Source organism: Saccopteryx leptura, chromosome 10 (genome assembly GCF_036850995.1).
Source record: "Saccopteryx leptura isolate mSacLep1 chromosome 10, mSacLep1_pri_phased_curated, whole genome shotgun sequence".
Classification (NCBI taxonomy): Eukaryota; Metazoa; Chordata; class Mammalia; order Chiroptera; family Emballonuridae; genus Saccopteryx; species Saccopteryx leptura.
In genome coordinates this window covers 60,786,946-60,812,395 of record NC_089512.1, presented here as the reverse complement: position 1 = coordinate 60,812,395, position 25,450 = coordinate 60,786,946, and the positions used below count along the sequence as shown (strand labels likewise).

General features: G+C 38.6%; 1 protein-coding gene and 1 non-coding gene across 4 annotated transcripts in view; both read left to right on the top strand.

Moving 5' to 3' along the window:
- The window catches only part of ERC2 (ELKS/RAB6-interacting/CAST family member 2), a 1,061,162-nt gene that overhangs the window by 390,701 nt on the left and 645,011 nt on the right, over positions 1-25,450 (top strand). The window lies entirely within an intron of this gene.
- Positions 1,232-1,307, top strand: TRNAI-GAU (transfer RNA isoleucine (anticodon GAU)). Its single transcript has one exon. It is a non-coding gene; the product is annotated as a tRNA-Ile (tRNA).

Sequence of the window (25,450 nt, the reverse complement as noted above, 5' to 3'; positions counted from 1 at the left end):
CTTTCCCCAGCCCAGCATGTTTTTAAACAGCTAAATTTGACAACTTTTGTGCACATTTTCTGGAAAATATGTTATACAACAGTGGTACATAATGCTTGCTTTTGTACTTATTGCTATTCCAAATAGGTCCGAGAAGGATTCTATTTGTCTAAGCATAAACACTTGAGAACCTGTTTATTAAGAAAGAATGTAGGGTGACAGGATTAAGCAAATAAAGAAAAAATCTCATAGACGCAGACAAAAGTATGGGGATTCCAAGACAGAAAGGGCAGTGGAGGAGGTAGAGGAGGGTAAAGGGGATAAACGGCAATGGAAGGACACTTACTTGACTTGGGTGGTGAACACACAATGCAATATTTCAGATGATGTGTTATGGAATTGTACACCTGAAACCTACATGATTTAGTTAACCAATGCTACCAAATAAATTCATTAACAACTTTATATTTTAGAAAAGAAAGACTAGGGATTTTGTGTTCATGAGGGCAAGGGGCAGTTTAGGTTAGTGGCAGCTCCATAACAAGGGTTCATAACATTTTTGTTTTTGGTTTTTAAATAAAATCATGCAATTTATAGGCTTATTCCCTAGAAAACTCACCTCAGCACATACACACTCATATTCACATGCAATAATATCTATAATTTCAGGCAATTTATAGATGCCTTGAAGCATTTCTAAGAATTTCACATTAAAGATTCCTGCCCTATAGAGTTCCTGAATTTTTTTTTTATTCAACACATCGTTTAACTGATTCCTGCCCTCATCCAGCCAAGATTCTATTGGTTATATGGATATATGGTAGAGAACTGATTTATAGTGCCATAAACACTCAGTAATTTTTGGTTATTAATAATTTCACACAAAAATCTAAATTATATGCCATCTTCTTTCTGTTATATAAAAGTGGGTAAGTAAAAGAAGGAGAGAAAATAGAAAACAAATGTTTTGCTTCTTGGAAAACTAAAATATGCAAGCTGAATGAAATATCCATTTATATCTCATATAATGGAACACTAATATTGCTAAGGTAATTACTCTGATACAATTTTTATGTTTTTATGTTTAAAGCCGATCCTTTTTGAGTCCATACTCAAGCAACTTGGCTCTCTTTGAGAAAGAAAATGCTGTTTATGGGGTTACAGATACTTTGCTGGCTTGATTATTTCAGGAGTTACCTCATCTACTTAGAAATGCTTCAGTAGGTCATGCTTCAAAAAAGATCCTTCCCTTGCCCTGGCTGGCTGGCTCAGTGGTAGAGCATCAGCCTGATGTGTGGAAGTCCCAGGTTCGATTCCTGGCCAGGGCGTACAGGAGAAGCACCATCTGCTTCTCCACCCTTCCCCCTCTCTTTTCTCTCGATCTCTCTCTTCCCCTCCCACAGCCAGGGCGCCATTGGAGCAAAGTTGGCCCTGGCGCTGAGGATGGCTCCATGGCTTCCACCTCAGGAACTAGAATGGCTCTGGCTGCAATGGAGGAAAACCCCAAATGGGCAGAGCATCACCCCCTGGTGGGCATGCCAGGTGGATCCCAGTTGGGCACTTGTGGGAGACTGTCTATCTGCCTCCCCACTTCTTGCTTCAGAAAAATACAAAAAAATAAAAAGACCCTTTCCTTGTCTTGTCTAAATGAGTGACATGTCATTTGATAATATTTTACTGAACATAGTGGTGGATAGAGTGAGATCTTTAATATTTGGAGTTATTGGTCTTAGACTTTTCAATTTAATTGTATTGTCCAAATGTCTACTGAGTGCCCTCTGGCTGCCAGACTGAATTCTAGGAACTGTAGCTAAGTGTTTTCCATGCAATACTTATTTTAAACTTGATGTTCAACTTGTGAAGTTGGTATTGTTTGACCTCTTTTTTGAAGATGAGAAAATAAAGGTTTAAAGAGGATGGGTAAGTTGCTCAAGGTTACACAATGATGAGGGACAAGGCTTGGGTTCCCAAACCCTGAACTCTGAGCCCTAATTCTAGGGGTTTTCATGAGTCTTAGTGGATTAAGGGCTTCCTTTGTATCAAGTAACTGACATACAGTATCACATTTAATCTTCATGGTCAAGTTTATTGTATATTTTATAAGTATGTCTTAATTAGGTGAGTTCATTGGAAATGCAAGAATGCTTAGTAGGTATAGCCTGGGGTAAGAGGAACAAGAATGAATAATAACTCTGAGACTTAAATCATCATAGTAATATATGACTATAATAACATTAACATTGTGGCCATGATATTGAAGGAAATTGTCCAAAGTCTAGAAAGGGTAACATTTCTCATGAAGTCTAGAATCCTAGTACATTAAAAAGAATTCATTGTATAATGTTTAGTTTTTATTTCTTCAAAAATGTTTATGATTATGTATATATACACATATTCACACATGCTTGCACACTTTGTAAAAAACATTAAAAGAACAGAAAACAGTATCTTACTGTGTTTTCTCCTTGTGTTGGACACTAGGTGATCTTTAAATTATCTATGCTATACATACTCTACATTTGTAATGTAAAAAATTAAGTGCATTTTTCAGAGAAGTGGCAACAATCATTTCTTCAAGGAGGTTGTACAAGGTGCTGGTGGAGGAGGAGATATGTTCTGAGCCTGTGGCCACAGTGCTTGGGCTTTCAGTCATGGATGAGTCAGTGTGACGTCACCTCCAGGTAGCAGGCTTGAGCTATCAACTTTCAAGCTGCATCAAAAACACCAAGCTTTCGACGATGAAAACGTTGTTATATGGAGAAAACAAATTTTATGAGTCCTTGTTTCCATCTGCCTTACTTTATGGTGAGGCTAGACTCTTGGGCATAAAGGTCACCATGATCAGGAGTCTGAATGTTTCACAGCCTCTTGGGACTATGGGGCTAGTTGCATTCACACAAAGTTTTTCAAACTATTCCTGATACTTCAGGAACTTCTCTTTCTTCTGAACTCACATGTTTTGAGCCTTTTTTTTTTGTCATATCTCCAGTCTTTATTAAAGCTAGGTCCTCCTGCCAATAGCTTGGAGCAGGTCATAAGCAGTTGAGTCCAGGAGGGGGACAAAGGTATGCATTCGAGAGCTGAAGATTTTTTTAAATGGATGGGAATAGTATTTGCCAGAATATATAAGGTGAGATTTACAATGAGTGCTCCTTTGCTCCTTGACTTTTATCCCCATTGGAGAGAGAGAGAGAGAGAGAGAGAGAGAGAGAAAGGGAGGGACAAGGAGAAAGAAAAGCATCAATTCATTGTTCCACTTAGGTGTGCACTCATTGATTGCTTCCTGTATATGCCCTGACTGGGGATCAAACCCGTGACCTCGGTGCACCAAGGCAATGTTTTATCCACTGACTCTGCTGGCCTGGGCCAACTTTTATTCAGTAATTTTAGTTTTCTTTTTTACTTTCTGCCTTGGTTGATTGCAAGTAGTAAAGTCCTTTTCAATCACTTTAGTTCAGCCTTCAAAGAATATGTTAATGTCCTTTCTGAGATCGAGTTTTATCTAATGCTCTTCATAATCATGACATTTAATAGTGAGGCGCTTTTTGAAAGAATTAGTAGCAGATGACAAAACCAACTCTTAAGACTGTCAGATTAACCCAGTGCTGCATCAGTGCATTGTCTCACTTTCAAGACTTGCAAGGGTTGTCATTAAAATTAATAAACTAAGAGATTTGTTGAAAAAATACACAAAATAACATCTCGGTGTCACTTTTATTTTTCCATTCTAATCCCATTGTTGGCTTCACATTTTAAAATGTTTTTATTTGACTGGGAAAGGCATCATTTGAAATTTTTATTGATAACACTCTTAACTGCAAGAAAAAGACATAAACCGGCAAGTTGTAACTATCATGGTGGCCACCATTGGGAGGTCTGCGAAATGCTTTATTACCAGTAGAAAAAAATGTTGGGAACCACAGTCATTACAGGGGTCATCACCTCTGCTATGTGCATTTTATTTTCTTCTCTTTTCATTTTGAGGGTATGCATGATGGCAGTGCCAAACTACACACTTCCCCTCCCCTTATGTCTGTGGGCTTTGTTTTGATTTTCTCTTTATTAATGATGTGAAAACTTCGGGGTCACATAAAAATGAGCCAGGGTCAGGCATTGTGGGCCCTAGAATGCTGAAAATGGTCTTATATTTGCTAGTGAAGACATTGTTTAACGGGGCCACATTTTACTTCCTGAAATTTTTAGCTGTTTTGCAGATTTTAGCTCTCTGGATGAACTTTGCAAGGCAACCTTCTATTCTTGCTTTTTTAAGGTAGAACCTGAAAGACTTCTGGTGGCAGAATTAAACTGTGTCATTCTTGTTGGCTGCGGTTCTGTGGCAATCTTGTGTCTATTAAAGGACGATGCAGGTAGCTACAGACGTTATTCTGTTCTGCAGGCCAAAGCTCTGTACTTTTGTTGATGTTATTGTTGTTCAGGCTTCCAGAGAATGCCTTATTTAACACCTTGTTAGTATAGAATTACTTTTGACTTTATAAACACAGGTGTTCAGTTTGACTCTTAATGAACTGTGAAATAGGTAGATGTCTAAAAGGAAATTCTATAAATTGTGAACATGGCTCTGTCAGCACACTAAATGGATTAGGAAAATTCATTGTCTGCCCTGTAACTGAAAACCAATGTGATACCTGGACAAGAATTAGTCCTGAAAAGCCAATAAAATGGAGGGGAAACGTTGGGCCTAGATGTTGATGGTGTAGGCTTCCCCCACCCCCACACCACAAATGAATGCTGGTGCAGAAGGACTCGGAAGTTAGCATGGCTATTCAGAAGACAGCCAAGAAGGAATACATATGAGCAGACAACATAGAATTTATAGAGTAAAACCACAAACACCTTATTTTCCATTGTACTAAAATAATGATATTTTATATTACTCGTTTTGTGTGTAATTCTGCTTTCAATTTTACATTGTTACTGTAGCTCAAATCTCAGTATAAGGGTTCTAACAAAAATCCCTTTTTAATCAAAAACTTTCCAATCTTTAGCCAACTTAATTTTTAACTTAATTTGAGCGACTTATTTTTCTAGCAAACAAAAGAATTCTGCTCTTCTTTTTGAGCTCCTTGGATTGTTAGTTGACCTGTGTGGCTAAATATGTAATTAAGATAACTGAATCATTTTAATATCTACATTAAATCCCATCATAATCTGCATCTATTGTTTTGGTGGGTAGAGATGGATTCAGAGCCTTTTATATTCTTTGACAGAAAATAAATAGATTATTGGTATTTTTATTTGGTTTTACTTCTGTTTGAAAAAGGGATCGTTAATACTGTATTAACTACAAGTGAAAGTGACAGTATCCAGTTAGCAAATCATCTATGAGAAAGTCCATGTCTACTGGTTAGTGTTACTGGTGAATGGTTTGCAAGGGGGAAAAAAGGAATGGATTTCTGTTATATCTGTGGGAAGCTGAATTTCCACTTTAAAAAGGAGATGACAGAATTTAGAAGGAGTGAAATCCAACAAAACTCTTACTGACCTCTGAGCTCACATTCTTTCTTTTTTGGGGGGAAGGTATGAATTTTATGAGAAACAGAATTTATTAAGTTCTTCAATTCAGTTTTTTTCCTTCCGGGGGGCACCATTTGGAAATATCCAGCTTATGTTGTGATTATGTTCTCTTGACACTGGACTTGCATTTGTGACACTTGTCTCCATCACTCTGGAAAAAGACTAACATTTGCTGTGGTTGGCTTTCCTTCTCTACACATTTACCTACCCAACCAAAATCTAAAGGGCGAGATTGAATTGCAGGGCTCCTGCAAGAATCTTTTATCCATTTTTATTGAACTTCATTCTTTTTAAAAGTAAATACAGATATTTATTCCATACAGATATGTATTCCTCCCACTCTTGTTTTATTAAAAAAAAGAGTGGGAGAGAATATAACTTGAGGTAATAAGTTGTGTAGATGATCATTTTAACCCTACACATTTGTTTTTATTGCAAGTATTTCTATCTTGAAGTGTGTGAAATTAATTTTTTTGCATTATTTGTTATTTATTTTATTTTCAAATATAGGTGATTTTTAAAATCCTTATAATTATAATAGAATGCATTTGGCCTCTAAAATTCTACTTGGCAGTTGTTAGTTTGAAACTGGACATATCATAAGTTGTATCATTGAGATCTGGCCAAATCGAAGGAAAAGACATCCAACTCTTCATTTACTGAGTGTGACTCCTAGGCAGGTGCCAGCAGAGCTGGTGTCAGAAAGGTCAGCTCTCTTCATGGCCAGCCACCTTTGGCTGTTCTTCTGTGAACAGCACAGGAGGAGGGAAATGCTTGACTAGGAGAGTTGCTAGGGACTGCCAGATCAAGCCATCAGGATTTGTCAATTCTTGAACCTCAATCCCATCCAAAGTCAAAAGTACATTTGCAAAAAGATGTACATGATTTTAAAGATTTGATTAAGAAAAAATGAATCAGAAAAGTGTGTGCTCTGGAGATTCCAAGATGGCAGCAGAGTAGGCAGATGCACAGACTGCCAACTCCCACCACCAAACAGGATTACAAATTAATTTAGGAACAATCATCGTGAAAAACCAACTTTGGACTGAAAGAACAGGACTCAAAAACCAAGGAGCACAGAGGAATCCACACCGATCCTGGTAAGGAGTGCGGGGGTGCAGTGGGGGCTCCCCTGCTCCCAGGAGCAAGGGGAGGCTGAGGGTCCAGGAGGGCTCTCATTACAAGGAGAGAGACCCTGGGAGGTGAGGGGCCTCAGTCTAAGAACCAGAGACTCAATCTAGAAACCCAGAGACTGGAGGAGACAGCCAGACAGCATTGAGTGGGGAGAAGAGCAAAAGTTCTATCTGTGGGAAGGGGCTGGTGAGCCTTAAAGGGACAGAACAGAAAATATCGCTCACAGCCACTTGCTTGGGGCTCCGGGGCAAGGAGGGCTGAGAAGACTGACTGGTCTTGCATGAGGAATGTGGGAAGAGCAAGACAAATGGTGACAGGAAGAGGAGTGCCTGGGATGACCAGAGCTGAGCTGATTCATTCTCCAGTGAGAGGCAGCCATAGTTGGGGGAGGGTTCATTCCTCTGCCCAGCACAAGCCTAAAGTGGAATCAGGTGTCTCACCTCCAAAAAACTCTCCAGCTCTAATCAGTGCGAAAGACACTTCAGAAAGGAGTAACTAAGGGGATGGGGCAGTGACTCAGGTTTCCAGGGAGACCTGAGCTACACCTCACCCTCATACTGAGAATGCACCCCGCCCCTGGAGAGTAACTGGCAGAACACACCTTCACATTCTCAGAGGTCACACCCACCACTTTCCTGGATACAGTTTCCAACTAAGCCCACTGCTGAGATCAGCAAACAAAAGCTCCCTGCTGGGTTAAGCAAACAGACAATAAGCAAGTCAAGATTTCAAAGCAGCTCTAATAGTTAAGGAGAATTAAATCCAAGCAATCAGCAGAGGCAGAGGAGTAAAGGCCTGGAGGAGAAGATGAATTAAATAAACCAGCCTCAGACCCACAACTCTAACAAGCCTGCAAACCACACACAGAAACAATGGCAAGACAGAGGAACATAAACCAAATGAATCAACAAGAAAAATCTCTAGAAAAAGAACTGGATGAAATGGAAGTAATCAAATTACTGTATGCAGAGTTTAAAATAATGATTGCTAGGATGCTTAAGGATCTCAAAGCTGCAATGGATGGACTTAATGAGCACCTAAATAAAAAAAATTGTAAGCATCAAAAAGGACACTGAAATTATAAAAAAGAACCAAATAGAAATGACAAACACAATATCAGAAATGAAGACTACACTAGAAGGAATTAAAACAGGCTGGATGAAGCAGAGGATTGAATCAGTGATTCAGAGGACAAGATAAGGGAAAGAATGGAAACAGAACAGCAAAAAGAAAAGAGGATTGAAAAAGTCTGAAGAAACTCTAAGAGAGCTCTGTGGCAACATTAAGAGAAACAATATCTGCATTATAGGGGTTCCTGAAGGAGAAGAGAAAGAATAAGGGGTAGAGAACCTGATTGAAGAAATAATATCTGAAAATTTTCCTAAATTGATGCAGGAAATAGTCACATGGGTTCAAGAAGTACAGAGAACCCCATTAAAAAAAACCCAAAGAGACCTACACCAAGACAACTCATAATGAAAATACCAAATATAAAAGATGAAAAAAATACTAAAAGCTGTAAGAATAAAGCAGTCAATCACCTACAAAGGAGCCCCCATAAGGATGACAATTGACTTTTCAACAGAAACACTTGAAGCCAGAAAGGAATGGCAAGAAATATTCAAAGTAATGCAGAACAAGAACCTACAACCAAGACTTTTTGTCCAGCAAGGCTATCATTTCAAATTGAAGGAGAAATAAAAAGCTTACCAGACCCCCCCCCCCAAAAAAAAAAACACAACAAAACCCTCAAAGAATTCATTACAATGAAACCAATGCTGCAAGACATGTTAAGGAGCCTGTTGTAACAGAACAAAGTGGGAAAAAATCTAGTAAAAGAGGAATGTAGATTTAAAGAATAAAATGGCAATAAACAACTACATATCAATAATCTTAAATGTAAATGAATTAAATGCTTCAATCAAAAGACATAGGGTAGCTGCATGGATAAGAAAATAGGACTCACACATATGCTGTTTTGTTTTGAGAGACCCACGTCAAAACAAAAGATACACATAGACTGTAAGTAAAAGGATGGAAAAAATATTTCATGCAAATGGAAATGAAAAAAAAGCTGGGGTAGCAATACTTATATCTGACAAAATAGACTTTAAAACAAAAACTATAATAAGGGATAAAGAAGGTCACTACATAATTTTAAAGGGAGCAATCCAACAGGAAGAGATAACCATTATAAATATCTATGCACCTAATATAGGAGCACCTAAATATATAAAGCAAACTTTGATGGACATAAAGGGTGAAATCAACAGCAATACTATAATAGTAGGGGATTTCAATACCCCACTAACATCACTGGATAGATCCTCAAGAAAGAAAATTAACAAAGAAACAACAGACTTAAGGGATACACTAGATCAACTGGATTTAATACATATTGTCAGAACCTTTCACCCTAAAGCAGCAGAATATACATTTTTTTCAAGTGCTTATGGTACATTCTCTAGGATAGACCACATGTTAGGGCATAAAACAAGTCTCAACAACTTTAAGAAGATTAAAATCTTATCAACCATATTCTCTGATCACAATGGCATGAAACTAGAAATCAACTACAATAGAAAAACTGAAAAACACTTAAACACTTAGAAACTAAACAGCATGTTATTAAATAAAAATTGGGTCAACAATGAGATCAAGGAAGAAATAAAAAATTTCCCTGACACAAATGAAAATGAGCATATAACAACTCAAAATTTATGGGATACAGCAAAAGCAATCCTGAGAGGGAGGAAGTTCATAGCATTACAGGCATACCTTAAGAAGCTAAAAAAAGTTCCAATAAACAACTTAACCCTGCAACTAAAAGAAATAGAAAAAGAACAGCCGGTAAAGCCCAGAGTAAAAGAAGGAAGGAAATAATAAAGATCACAGAGGGCCTGACCAGGCAGTGGCGCAGTGGATAGAGCATCAGACTGGAATGCGGAGGACCCAGGTTCGAGATACTGAGGTCGCCAGTTTGAGTGTGGGCTCATCTGGTTTGAGCAAAGCTCACCAGCTTGGACCCAAGGTCGCTGGCTCGAACAAGGGGTTACTCGGTCTGCTGAAGGCCCACAGTCAAGGCACATATGAGAAAGCAATCAATGAACAATTAAGGTGTTGCAACGAAAAACTGATGATTGATGCTTCTCATCTCTCTCCATTCCTGTCTGTCTGTCCCTATCTATCCCTCTCTCTGACTCTCTCTCTCTCTGTAAAAAAAAAAAAAAAAGAGATCAGAGAGGAAATAAATGACGTAGAGGCAAAAATAACAATACAGATGATCAGTGAAACCAAGAGCTGGTTCTTTGAAAGGTCAACAAAATCAATGAACCTTTAACTAGACTCATCAAGAAAAAAAGAGAGAGGACTCAAATAAATAAAATTAGAAATGAGAGTGGAGAAGTAAAATTGACACAGCAGAAATACAAATGATTGTAAGAAAATACTATGAAGAACTGTATGCCAAAAAACTAGACAACCTAGATGAAATGGACAAATTCCTTGAAACACACAATCTTCCAAAAATCAATCTGGAAGAATCAGAAAACCAAAACAGACCGATTACACCAAAAGAGATTGAAACAGTTATCAAAAAACTCCCAACAAAGAAAAGTCTGGGGCTGGAAGCCTTCACAAGTGAATTCTACCAAATACTCAAAGAAGAACTAACTTCTATCCTTCTCAAGCTATTTCAAAAAAGTCAAGAGGAAGGAAGATTTTCAAACTCCTTTTATGAGGCGAGCATAATTCTGATTCCAAAACCAGGCAAAGACAACACAAAGAAAGAAAATTATAGGCCAAAATCCCTGATGAATATAGATGCTAAAATCCTCAACAAAATATTAGCAAACCGGATCCAACAATATATGGAAAAAATCATACACCATGATCAAGTGGGATTTATTCTGGGGAGGCAAGGCTGGTACAGTATTCGCAAATCAATCAATGTGATTCATCACATAAACAAAAGGAAGGAGAAAAACCACATGATAATTTCAATAGATGCAGAAAAAGCATTTGATAAAATCCAGCACACATGTATGATCAAAACTCTCAGCAAAGTGAGAATACAGGGAACATACCTCAACATGATAAAGGCCATCTATGACAAACCCACAGCCAACATCATACTCAATGGGCAAAAGTTAAAAGCAATGCCCTTAAGATCAGGAACAAGGCAGGGGTGCCCCCTTTCACCACTCATATTCAACATAGTTCTGGAAGTCCTAGCCACAGCAATCAGACAAGAAGAAGAAATAAAAGGCATGCAAATTGGCAAATAAGAAGTAAAACTATCATTATTTGCTGATGATATGATACTGTACATAGAAAACAGTCTCAGTCATAAAACTGCTGGATCTGATAAATGAATTCAGCAAGGTGGCAGGATATAAAATTAATATTCAGAAATCAGAGGCATTTTTATACACCAACAATGAACTGTCTGAAAGGGAAATTAAGAAAAACAATTCTCACATAATTGCAACAAAATAATAAAGTACCTAGGAGTGAATTTAACCAAGGAAGTTTAAGACTTGTACTCGGAAATTATAAAACATTGTTAAAAGAAATCAAGGAAGAGCCTGACCAGGCGGTGACGCAGTGGATAGAGTGTCGGACTGGGATGTGGAGGACTCAGGTTTGAGACCCTGAGGTCACCAGCTTGAGTGTGGGCTCATCTGGTTTGAGCAAAAGCGCACCAGTTTGGACCCAAGGCTACAGGCTTCAGTGAGGGGCTACTCGGTTTGCTGAAGGCCCGTGGTCAAGGCACATATGAGAAAACAATCAATGAACAACTAATGTGTCACAATGTGCAACGAAAAACTAATGATTGATGCTTCTCATCTCTTCGTTCCTGTCCGTCTGTCCCTATCTATCCCTCTCTCTGACTCTCTCTCTTTGTAAAAAAAAAAAAAAAAAAAGAAGAAGAAATTAAGGAAGATACAAACAAGTGGAAGCATATACTATGTTCATGGATAGGAAGAATAAACATTATTAAAATGTCTATACTACCCAAAGCAATCTATAAATTCAATGCAATTCCTATTAAAATATCAATGACATACTTCAAAGATACAGAACTAATATTCCAGAAATTTATATGGATCCAAAAAAGAACACAAATAACCTTAGCAATCTTGAAAAAGAAGAATAAAGTGGGTGGTATTACACTTCCTGATATCAAGTTTTACTCAAAACAGCTTGGTGCTGGCATAAGAACAGGCATATAGATCAATGGGACAGAACAGAGAACCCAGAAATAAACCCGCACCTTTATGGACAATTGATATTGGACAAAGGAGGTAAGAGCATACAAAGGAGTAAAGACAGTCTCTTTAACAAATGGTGTTGGGAAAATTAGACAGCTACCTGCAAAAAAATGAAACTAGAGCACCAACTTACATCATTCACAAAAGTACACTTAAAATGGATAAAAGACTTAAATGTAAATTGGGAAACCATAAGCACCTTAGAAGAAAGCATCAGCAGTAAGCTGTCCGACATCTTTCGCAGCAATACATTTGCTGACTTACCTCTACTGGCAAGTGAAATAAAGGACAGGATAAACAAATGGAACTATATCAAACTAAAAAGCTTTTGTACAGCTAAAGTCAATATGAACAAAATAAAAAGACAAACCACACAATGGGAGAATATATTCCTCAGTATGTCTGATAAGGGGTTAATAACCAAAATTTATAAAGAACTTGTAAAACTCAACACCAGGAAGATAAACAATCCAATCAAAAAGTGGGCAAAGAAATGAATAGACACTTCTCCAAAGAGGACATACAGATGGCCAATAGGCATAAGAAAAAATGTTCAACATCACTAATCATTAGAGAAATGCAAATTAAAACCACAATGAGATGTCACTTCACACCAGTCAGAATGGTGCTCATTAACAAAACAATACAGAATAAGTGCTGGCATGGATGTGGAGAAAAGGGAACCCTCCTGCACTGCTGGTGGGAAGGCAGACTGGTGCAGCCACTGTAGAAAACAGTATGGAGATTCCTCAAAAAATTAAAAATGGAGCTGCCTTTTGATCCAGCCATCCCACTTTTAGGAATATATCCCAAGAACATCACATCACTTATTCAAAATAAGAAATGCACCCCCATGTTTATGGCAGCATTGTTCACAATAGCAAAGATCTGGAAACAGCCCAAGTGTCCATCAGTGGATGAGTAGATGAAAAAGCAGTGGTACATATACACGATGGAATACTATGGGGCCATGAAAAAGAAGGAAATCTTACCTTTTGCAACAACATGGATGGACCTGGAAATTATTATGTTAAGTGAAATAAGCCAGACAGAGAAAGAAATATATCATATGACCTCACTCATTTGAGGAATCCAATGAACAACGTGAATTGAGAAACAGAATAGAGAGAAAGATGGAATCAAAGGGACCAGAGGGAAAGCAGACAGAGGGAAAGGGGATGAGAGGATGGGATCAGAGAAGGGAAAGAGATGGGTGAAATTATATACACATAACTGAGCGTTATAGAGAGCAGAAAAGAAAATCCTGGAGGGAAGGGTGGAGGGCGTTGTGAGGAGGGTGGCTTGGGGGATGGTGAGGGGAACATGAGGGAGGGGGATGCTTTCGGGGGGACACTAGAGCTTATGTAAACACAATAAATAAAAATTAAAAAAGAAAAAATGAATCATATTTGCACTTGTCTGTGCACATGTGTGTGCAGGCATGTATGTAAGACAGAAAGAGACAGAGCCCTGAGATATGGTTGTGAGGTATACCCCATCATTTTGGTAAGCTTTTTGTTGGATCTCTAATTAGTTACTCATAAAATATATACTATGTGTTATTCTTGTTTCTGGGTGCCAGGGATAGAGAAGTAAATGAGATAAATGTTGCCAGCATTATCATTCATAATATGATTGCTGAAAAAATGTTTAAAAATTGGTTGTAGTTCTCTTTGTCCTTAAGTATCCACTAGAATCAATTTATGAAAGAGTCTATCTAGTAGACTATTAGTTTCTTGACAGAACAACCCCTTAAAGACCATGGGTATGTAAACGGGCCTCAGAGTAAAAGGACAACTTATTTTAATGATTGGAGCTCCTTTCACTTGCAAACCCTTAAATTTTCAATGATAACTTTTTTTGGATAAAGTCTCTGATATTAATGGGACACAAAAATATAATCTTTCTCAGGGACATTGTGGCCTTGCTAGAAGTTTCACTACTGTGCTGTGCTTTGGTATTTATTTTAACCATTTATTAACTAATATTTATGTGGAAGGAAAACTTCATCACAATATAAACTTATTAAAGAAAATGACCCTTTGGCCTTTGCACTGGGACATATGAACTTTGAGAGCAGTGCCTAGCACAATATAGGAACTCCAAAAATATGTATCGATTTATTGTTGCTCTCCTATATCATTGGAGGTGTAGTGAGAAAATTAGATGAGATTTCACATCATAGTAGCAGTAGAAATATCCAGTCTTAGGCAATATTTTAGGAGAACACATGGATTAACTCCTTTATAACTAAGGTAAGAGGAAAACTTTCCCAAGTATGAATGAACATCTGGTAGCAATAATATATAAGACTGATAAATTTGATGCCATAAAATAAAGAATTGTTGCATGGCAAAATTTATTATAAGCAGAGTAAAAAGCAAATAACTTGGGTGATATGCTTGCAAGTTATGTTGCAAATGAAGAGTTCATTTTAACTATAGGGTAACAACCCTTTGGAATAATTGGCCTTATATATAGATAGTATACAGAAAAATAAATGTAAAGGTGCTTAATTTATGATACTCAACCTAACACATGATAAGAGAAATGCTTATTAAAATTACATTGAAAAATAATTTTCACTTATTAGATTGGCAAACATCCAAACATTTGAAATGTACTCTTTATTGGGGGACTGTGGGGAAAACTAGCCCTCTAATAACATTTCTGAATGCAAAATGGTATATCCCCTTTCAGAAGGGAATTTGGCAACATCCAGCAAGTTACACGTTTACCTTTGACTCAGTAATCCCAATTCTAGGAACAGATCCTGAAGATACACTAGCAAAAATACAGAATATCCAAGACTGTTCATTGCAGCACTATTGGTAAACCAAGATGATTACCAGAAGGGGACTGATTGAGTAAATTACTGTAATCCACAAAGTGTGGATTACTGTGTAGCTCTGTGAAAGATGAAGAATATCCCTGTATACTGATACGGAGTGACTTCTAGGATCAACAAAGGTGTTGAAAGTGTATAGGGTATGACACCTAAGAGATTTACATATATATATATGTATGTATGTATGAATATATATTTGTTAATATCTTTTAAAAAATTCACACACAAACTATAATATTAAAAATAAAAAAACATCGGCCTAGCGTGCGGAGGACCCGGGTTCGATTCCCGGCCAGGGCACAACGGGAGAAGCGCCCATTTGCTTCTCCACCCCTCCGCCGCACTTTCCTCTCTGTCTCTCTCTTCCCCTCTCGCAGCCAAGGCTCCATTGGAGCAAAGATGGCCCGGGCGCTGGGGATGGCTCTGTGGTCTCTACCTCAGGCGCTAGAGTGGCTCTGGTCGCAACATGGCGACGCCCAGGATGGGCAGAGCATCGCCCCCTGGTGGGCAGAGCATCACCCCTGGTGGGCGTGCCGGGTGGATCCCGGTCGGGTGCATGCGGGAGTCTGTCTGACTGTCTCTCCCTGTTTCCAGCTTCAGAAAAATGAAAAAAAATAATAATAATAAAATAAAAATAAATAAAAAAACAAGGTACTTGTTTTGCAATAGAATGAATGGACTGGGAGAGACCTACACTTCATTGAATTATTTTGTTTGTAGATTTAACTTTGGAACCACATAAATATTTTACATAGTTGTAAAGTAAAATTAAATCCAAAAAGGCAATTCCTAAAAAGTTAAAAGGAAAATTAACCTGTGTACCTGTTTGATGGAATAACCACACAGACAGGTTCTATTCTGAATGACTTTAAAAACACAATGCTTTGAGTGAACATTTCTAGTGGGATATTACCCAGAACAAAAAGATCTGCCAAGAATTTTAATTTTTTTCAAAGTTGATATTGGTTGTAGTGTGAGAATTATTATTCTAAGACATAATAGAAGAGTGTGTGAAGAATGGGATAGAGCCACTGAATGTTTCTGTTGGTGTCAGTAAGAGTTTAGATTTTCAGAGCTTGGGAGAAAGGAAATACAGATATAAGATTGATGAAGTTAAGTAAAATTACTGCAGTCCTAGGACAGCTTTCATATTTAAAAACATAGACGTAGCCTGGGACATCTCATGCCAGATAGTAGAGAAGCTGAAGGCTGATGAAGCATGTTGAAAGAACTCGGGAACAAATAAAAAAATAGTGCCTACTGGACAGAGAATATGAATATTAATAACACAAAAAATACACTTAAATCCATGAGTTCAGAATTATAATAAAAATAACCCAAAAACTTCTTTTGTAGACTCTAAGGAGTAAATACATTATTTTTGAAATATAAATAAAGAAAAGAAGTGAGCAATCATTATAAGTCTTTTATGTAAATTGTATCTCAGGGTAGTCAAAGTGCTGAAGAAGTGAAGATTCTCTTTATAGAAGTATTCCAGCTAACAAATGACAAAAAATACTAGACTATCACTACTTTGTAACTTCTAATGATTTAGTGGATCTGGGGACTGAGCTTTAATGGCTGTTGCATCAAATAGTATGTGCCTCCTGATAGAACTATGCTCTATTGCCAATGAAGCAGTCTTGCCAGAAAAATCAAACCTGAATCTTACCAGAAATATAGAAGAGAAAAAGAAAATTGGTGAACAACTCCACAGGATGCAATGAGCAACTCCCCACCATGGGAAACTCTTATAGTCCAAATGACTCTGGTGTTTTTTTTTTTTCTTTTTAAATAACAACAAAAGTTTTCAAGGTAAAAGAGGGAGGTAGAGAGGGAAACAGAAAACTTGAAAAACTTAAGAGGCATATTAACCAATCATAATGTATGAACCTTATTTGGATCCTGACTCAAATAAAATGGTTACATTATGAGCCAATGGAGGAAATTTGAAGAGATAGGTGATGACAGTAAAAAATCATTTGTAAATTTTTCTAAGGTGTGATGATGAATTTTTTCTTTAATATCGAGTATCTTTTAAAGATACATACTAAAATATTTACAGATGAAATGCTATACTACCTGGGATTTGACTTAAAATATAATTTGGGGGCTAGGGCAAGGGAGGTTTGGGCCATAGAAGAAAAAAGAGTAGCCATGAGTGGATCCTTGTAGAAGAAGGAGAATGGGTACATGGAGGTTTATTATATTATTTTCTGTACTTTTATATGTGTTTGATATTTGCACAAGAAAACATTAAAAAGAAAGTAAAAATAAATGATTCAGTGGCTTGCATGGGCTCTTGGAATTTCTTTACCAGTGACATGAATATGCCACAAGACGTTTCCTACCTACTTTTGGAATTTATATCCTCATTTTTACAGACACTGTTGCTGCTACATTATTCTAATCTTAATGGTGACCCTGAAGATAATTTCAGACCTTTTATAGAATCAGTTTAAAGTACACTTCTGAGAAGGAAAAAGTGCTGTTTCCACTTTTTGCAACGAACTTTTTGTAGGTTTTCTAAGCCTTTGTTTTTATAGGGGGTAATTTGAATATAACTGACCAAGAAGAAAGCACTGGGAAATCTGATAGGGAAGCTAAATCAGTGGGACTTTTTCTGTTGAAGCCTTTGGAAATCTTTTTTCAATCTAGCCAGTCCCTATAAGACTCTGCAGCTGGCTGCTGTCAGGGACCTGCTGGTGATTCATTCCACTCAGGCAGGGTCGATCCTTGATAATGTCTCTGGAAATGGCCTGGCCTGCTAACACAGACATCGGCCACATGATTTTTGCTTGACATCATTTCTTTTACCCACATTGGTTGGTATCAGTCATCAGAGTATCTGATTTCTGTTTTACTCTCAGTCTAGAAGTTTAGAAAACTTTATTTTGCCTGCTTGGATTCTTCTATTAATCTTACAATCTGGGTGTTTTCTGATTAGTAAAGCATAAGTTTGACTCAGGGAATCCTAAATATTTATCTTACGTATTTTAGAAAGAAAAGTATATAGCAGATGAAATACAGGTAGTAAAATCTTGTTAATTTTATTCTTTCTCCATGCTAATTTAATTGAAGCCTCTGAAATACTATAAAGGGTAAAGCATGTTCAATATGGACTTGTTAGAATGTGTCAGTGTGCGTTTTGTAAATTGAGTTTATTTATATCCCAGTCTAGAAAGAGTATGCCAGTTTTCTCTAGTCTTTCTCTAGAAAGTGAATTTCAAAATAATACCACATGTTAGAGGAAATACAATAGTACTAAGATCATTATCAAGATATCTTAATGTACTATTGATGATGTTTACAAACATAAAAAAGAAAGGGACGCTCATCAATTTCTGTGAGAATTGAGAGAGAATTAAGACGTGGGCAAATTGAAAATACTTTTGTTCAGTTGTAAAACTTGTATAGATAAGTTTTTGGCAAGCTTATTTCCCATTCTTTCTTTGCTTTGCATAAATTTTTTGTTCATTTCTGCACATAGCTTTAGGCCGTGGTAGACATTTATCTGTGCTCATAATCCCTGGGTGATGTGGTCATGACCACCTTTTTTTTTTGCTCTCTTAGCTTAATTTTTAACGTCGAGTTTCCAGAATTGTTCTCTAACGTGACTGGAAATGTTTTGAAGATGGAGCCATCATGTCTTATATTTTTTCTTACTTCTGCAATCTCTAGTGTTACTCAGTTTACTCTCTTTAGCTACTGTAGGTGTTAGTTTATATCAAAGAATCTTTACAATTCTGGGAAATATTTCAGAGCCCAGGAAGATGGGAAAGTGAATGTAGTTTAGCACTTATTTTCATTTTTATACTATTTTGCTATAATGCCAGTTTTTTAGAGATAAATTTTTACACAGAAACCTTATCCTGGGTGTTGCCTTATCTACAGGCTGAAATTTGTTTTTCAAGTTAGGAACATTTCTAAAGCACATCTTTTTTTTCCCCTGTAAACTAATACCTTGTATTGGTGATTAACATAATTGAAATGTACCCCTCCCTCCTTAGTACTTGCAATGAAAAAAATCAGTAGAATGAAATTACTAATGGTGTTAATGCAATTTGACATATTTTTCTAACAGGATGTCTTAACTATCATTAACTGACACAATAGTGACATATGATGTTTATTAAACATTTACCAAGTGCCAAACCCATTTTTGATGTTAAATAATCCTCCTATCAGTCCTATGAGGTTGGCACTAGCTGATTCTGATGGACTTTCATATTTTACAAAACTTTTATATGTGCAACGTGGTATAGTTAAAATATTTTTATTGATGTTTAAATTATAAAGTAATGCAAGAATACATTTGTTTAATGTTTAAGAAATTCTTAGAGCCCTGGCCGGTTGGCTCAGCGGTAGAGCGTCAGCCTGGTGTGCAAGGGGTCCCGGGTTCGATTCCCGGCCAGGGCACACAGGAAAGGCGCCCATCTGCTTCTCCACCCCTCCCCCTCTCCTTCCTCTCTGTCTCTCTCTTCCCCTCCCGCAGCCAAGGCTCCATTGGAGCAAAGATGGCCCAGGCGCTGGAGTGGCTCTGGTCGCAACAGAGCGACGCCCCGGAGGGGCAGAGCATTGCCCCCTGGTGAGCAGAGCGTCGCCCCCTGGTGGGCGTGCCGGGTGGATCCCGGTCGGGCGCATGCGGGAGTCTGTCTGACTGTCTCTCCCCATTTCCAGCTTCGGAAAAATACAAAAAAAAAAAAATTTTTTCTTAGAATAAATTTTTAAAATGTAGAACAGATTTCTCTTTTATCTTTCTGAATGCACCCTCCCCAGGAGCACCCACCCTTACCATTTGGGGGTATATCCTTTCATATAATTTTTTGTGTAGTAACATACTTATCAAATATGTGCATATATTATTGTGGAGATTTCCCAAACATAAATGAGATTATATTGGGTATGAAAAACAGTAACTTCCTTTTTTCACTTACTGTTTCTTCGAGCCCCTTCCATGTTAGTATGCACAGACTGGCCGCACTGTCAGCAGTTGCCCATCACACCACTCATTATGCTTCCGTTTAGGCGTGGCCAACAGTTTCTGCCCCTGGGCCAGATTAGCAAGAAAAATTTTTTCATGGGCCAGACGAAATATTCAAATTAAAAAAATGTTAAATATAAAAATGATTTGTTTAAGTAAACAAAATTTTATTATGTAATTTGTTTATGAATAAATGTGAGTGAAAAAAATTTAATATACAATATTATTTTAATAAAAATATAATTACATACTATATAAATATCCAAACTGTATCGCAATCAATTGAAACAATATTTAATTAATAGAATGAGCTTGAAGGGGTTATATCGCAAATAAAATGATTATTTTGTTTTACAAACAGCCTGGACACGTTTTCAGTTATCAACTGCAGCTATTGTCTATGCTACAATGCCACTTGATTTAGCACACTTGACCACAAAAATAAAGAATTGTTTGACCTTGGGTACACACTGGCAAACTCCCCCTAAAAGAATGTGGGTTTTACATCGCTGCTAAATATGAAAGAGTTCATATTGAGTATAGACGAGTACAGAAGTTGTCAATCTTTATAATGGAATATTTTTTAAAAATAAGAAGTATCGCGAATCCATTCGACCAATTATTGGAAGTTAACCCTAGATTAGTCACACATGGAATTCTTTTCTGTGTATCACTATCTTCTAAAATATCTTGATATCCAATAATCAAAGACACTTCTGCTTCTGAGTAGCTGAAATTTTAAAGTAGTGGAGAATATTAAAAATTTAATCGTGGGCCACATAAACTCATTACACGGGCCGGATGTGGCCCTCGGGCCGTATGTTGGCCTTGCCTGCTTTAGTTGATTATTCTCCTGATAAACAGGTTGTTTCCAATGTTTCTAGTACAGACTTGTTTTAAAGAGCTGGGCTGCGTGACTGTGTGGTCTTTCACCCATTTGGGAAAACGCGAAGTAGCCTTGGTAAAGTCCTTTGTCGTTCGTGGCTGTGTCGTGTATCTCAGCCCTGGGGTTGGGCTGAGCCGCAGGTAGGTCCATGGACTGTGGGTTGCAGACCAGGCACATGTGGCAGTGATTTTCCCCGTTTTCAGTTGCTGCAGAGTGGAATGAGAACAGCTGGGCAGGATGAGCCGCGAACATTGCAGTCTCTTCTAGAAGACCTTGAAGTAAACTACCCTGTTTATATTAACACCTAGTAAAAGAAAATGTTAACTTTCCTAAAATAATTCTTCCAAAAAGACAGGTTTAATGAGAATTTCAGAGTTAAATTTAAGAGTTTTAATTAAACATGCAAAGGATAAACAGTATCTTCAAAGTTCAGCCTTAAGAAGTAATAACTATTTCTTCAGAAGGAAAAGTTTTTAAATGCACTGAATGCCTGGATGTTTGATCTTTGAAAGTTGGAGCATTTGTGTTTTTGAGACTGAATAGAAAGACCCAAAGTCACTGGAGTTATAAAGACACTCATAATTTACATGCTTTCTGTAGGTAGGTTCATGGCAGGCATAGTGTGGGGAAAACAGCTGTGTTAGGCTTGTTTGCTGATTACTGGCTACAAACACTTTACTTGATTAGTGCGTGAGCACATGGCAGCACCATGTGTGGATGGTCTATGTAAGGCTTGGTGCTTGTGCTCAGGGAGAGCTATGGTGGCGGGTGGTGGTGGCAGGAGTGTAGATCACCTGCTTGCCACTGTGAAGGGTCGTTTTTGCTGTTTGTTTGCCTAAGAAGCGGTTTTCCCTGCCTGTTTGCTCAGACTTTATTAAACGAAATGGCCCAACCCTTTCCGGCTGCACAGTTTCTCTACCGTCTGCCCAAATACAGTGTGGAGCTGCCTGGCCTTGGCCACTGGCATTACACATGGATATCTTTGAAGTAATACTCTTTGTTTTAGAGAAAGCCATTGTACTTGCTGAAAATCAGTGAGTGTTCTAATTGTTCTTTTCATATCATACTTTGTATTTTGTTAATACTCTCCAAAGTAAAGACAAAAGGACAATGTGAATGGTTGACCTGTCTATTTCACGGAGGTGGCAGGGCTGGGAAAGCACCCTGTATGTGTTACTTTACACGCCTTATCTGAGTAAATGGTGATTAGCAGTCCTGCAGAATAGATGGTGGTACCCTGTTTTACAGGTGAGAAAACAGAGGCCTAGAAAAGCACAGTAAATATCCAAAAGACACAGCTACGAAGTGGTTGTGCAGGATTTCAGCCTCAGGCTGGCCTGCTCGTTCAGCTGTGTGATTCTGGGCTCATGGTGTTTGTTTTCCTTTTTGAAGGTATCAGGACTTTTACTACCAGAAACTGAAACAACCTTCCTTCCTTGTGGAAAAGTGCGATTATTTATTTATTTTTATTTTTTTTACAGGGACAGAGAGAGAGAGTCAGAGAGAGGGATAGATAGGGACAGACAGGAATGGAGAGAGATGAGAAGCATCAATCATCAGTTTTTGTTGTGACACCTTAGTTGTTCATTGATTGCTTTCTCAGATTTGCCTTGACAGTGGGCCTTCAGCAGACTGAGTAACCCCTTGCTCAAGCCAGCGACCTCGGGTCCAAGCTGGTGAGCTTTTTGCTCAAGCCAGATGAGCCCGCGCTCAAGCTGGCGACCTCGGGGTCTTGAACCTGGGTCCTTCCACATCCCAATCCAACACTCTACCCACTGAGCCACTGCCTGGTCAGGCAGAAAAGTATGATTATTAAATTCACTAGCAACTGTGACTCTAAAATAAACCTTCCAATTCTGAAGGTGAATTCCTAAGGTTATCAGAGGTCTGGGAAAGCAACATGGTAGCCTTTTTCACTGAGCAGTGTGCTGACCCCTGCTCTTCTTACACAGCTCGTGGATGTGGAGGGTTTGGATTAAATAGTTGCTAACTTTTTGCAGGAGGATAACTCTTCTCAGGAATGCAGGACCCCATGCAGCACATGCTACTCGATCAGGGCATTCTAATGGGAACCACTGTGATATTCGTTCCATCACGGCCCTGTGCTCCAGGACCTGCTCTCTTCCCGCCTTGGTTTTTATTTAGACAGTTACAAAAAGTGAAAACTTTTCACCATCCTAGTATTTCTATTTTGGATCTTCTCATTTCGACACTACACTTTGTTTCTGTTCTCCCTCTCTTCCTCCCTCCTTCCCTCTCTCCATTCCTTCCTTCTTTCCTTTTGATTTCCATTCTAAAAGAACCTAGACAATCACTTTCTCCTGTCTTTCTACTCAGCTTATAGCCCACTTCTCCTCATTTGCCTCCATGGGGCCTCCATGTAACCCCGGGGTTCCCATATCAATGTGACGGGTTCCAGACAGGTTTCTTACTGCAGAGAAGCTGACTGGGTGGAGACTGTTGTAACTAGAGAGTGGATGCTCACTCTATTGCTGATTCTTGCCCTCAGGAACTAGGGTCCAGTGTTGCCAGTTCTTCTGACTCTAAGAGAAGCAGGAAATAGACTTTTGGAGGGAAATCTCTCTTTTTTCAATGCTGGAAACTAATTAAAAAATCATTTTGCCATAGTGTGAAGAAAAATAGTAGACATCCAAAAGACATCTGTTAGATATCACTGGAATCTCTTAGTAGGCCAAAGAAAAAAATTTGAGCTTTCTTATTTTAAAGGTAATTGCTCAACTCCATCCACACGTTCCTACCTTTTGGCTAAAGCACGCTTTTCTTTTATACTTTTATTTCCCACAGATATTATCCCTAGATCCCTGGGGGGCAGTTGGGTATTCTGCTTAAGATCAAGGCTTGAGTATTAACCAATCAGGGTTGAATTATAGTTGGATCACATAATAATTTTATTACCTTGGATGGGTCTGTTGGACAGATAAAATGTATTATGCTCACTTTGTTAAAGATAACACGAGGAGGCCGTCACCCAGGTGATATTAATGTGTGTTGAGAATCCTTGTAGCCTGGGGCTTGGTTTTGGGATTAAGCCTTTCCCACCCATTTTGATGTGGGGTGGTACAATCCAATCATGCCTCAGAGAAGTGACTGTATTAGAGACTTTCCTATTTTGTATATTGGATTAAGGGTTTGGATTTCTACACTATAAAATAGGGACGGAGCGGGACCTTGCGCTCTTGGTTCCTGAGATTATCATTAGAAGAGAGAGCAGAGGAGAGCAGAGAAAGGCCACGTGGAGGAGGCCAGGAGAAGCAGCCAAGATGGCAGAGTGCTGAGTGAGATGCCAGTTTGTGTAGAGTTTGTATCTGGGATAAGGAAGGAGATGAGGAACAGAGGTGAATAAGTCTGGTGAGCTAGAAACCTTTGATTCTAGGAAACTCAGATAAGTCAGTGGCTTTGTGAGCACTGAATGTGACTGGGTTTTGGAGCCCAGTGTGTATTTTTACTTGCCCGCCGGGTGCAAGCTAGAATTAAAGACTATGGCCCATCAGATTTTGGCTCCGCTGTTTCTTTACCGACTGTCTGAATACAATGCGAACCTGCATGAGCCAGGTGGCGGCTATGATGGTGGCCCTGGCCGTGCCTCCTGGCTTTACAGGGTCATTGCAGCTCTGTGAGTCACCAGTAAAAGGTGAATACTAATGATCTGTCTTAATTGTTTTATGGCACAACAAATATTTATTGAGTACGAACTATGTTCCAGATTGGCTTAGGTATTGGGGATGCACAGTTAATATGCACTCTGGCATTTCTGGAGTTCATTGTTCAGTGGGAGAGAACAATATTAATCAAATAATCTCAGAAATATAATTATAATGAGAAAAGGAGATTAATGTTCTGCCCAAACCAAAGGTGGTTTGAGGCTGGGCTTCCTGAAGGATGAGATACATGAACCTGGTGAGAAAAAGATGGAATAACATTTCTGGTCAAAGGTCCAGTGTTTGCTCTCTTCCCAAGGCAATTAAATCACACTGATATTATTCAACCTGATTAAATAGTGGTCTGAATCTAGGTCAATTTTACATGGTCCCATTTTTAGGACTATTCTCATAGAGAAACACAAAAGTGCTGTTGCTTCTCCGCAGCTCTTAACATATTCCTTTGTCAAATCAGCAATTAGCAGCAATTAGATCAGAGAGTATGATTTAGGTTATGCTGTGGTAACAACCTCAAGATATAATGGTTTCAAGTAGAGGTCAACAAAGTATGACACTCAGGCCAGATCTTTCTGCTGCCTGCTTTTTTACTATTTTTCTATTTTATTTTATTTTTTGTATTTTTCTGAAGTTAGAAGCTGGGAGGCAGGCAGACAGACTCCTGCATGCGCCTAACTGGGATCCACCCAGCATGCCCACCAGGGGGCCATGCTCTGCCCATCTAGGGCATTGCCCTGTTGCGGCCGGAGCCATTCTAGCACCTGAGGTGGAGGCCATGGAGCCGTCCTCAGTGCCCAGGCCAACTTTGCTCCAATGGAGCCTTGGCTGCAGGAGGGGAAGAAAGAGATAGAGAGAAAGGAGAGGGGGAAGGGTGGAGAAGCAGATGGGCGCTTCTCCTGTGTGAGCTGTGTAAAGCCAGTATCCACGACCACCATCACAGCCGCCTGGCCCATGCAGGTTCTCATTAGATTCGGACAGTGGGTAATGAAACAATGGAGCCAAGAACTGGTGGGCCATCATCTTTAATCCTAGCTTGCACCCGGTGGACAAGTAAAAACACACACTGGGCTCCAAAACCCACTCATTCAGTGCTCACAAAGCTACTGACTTATCCGAGTTTCCTAGAATCAAAGG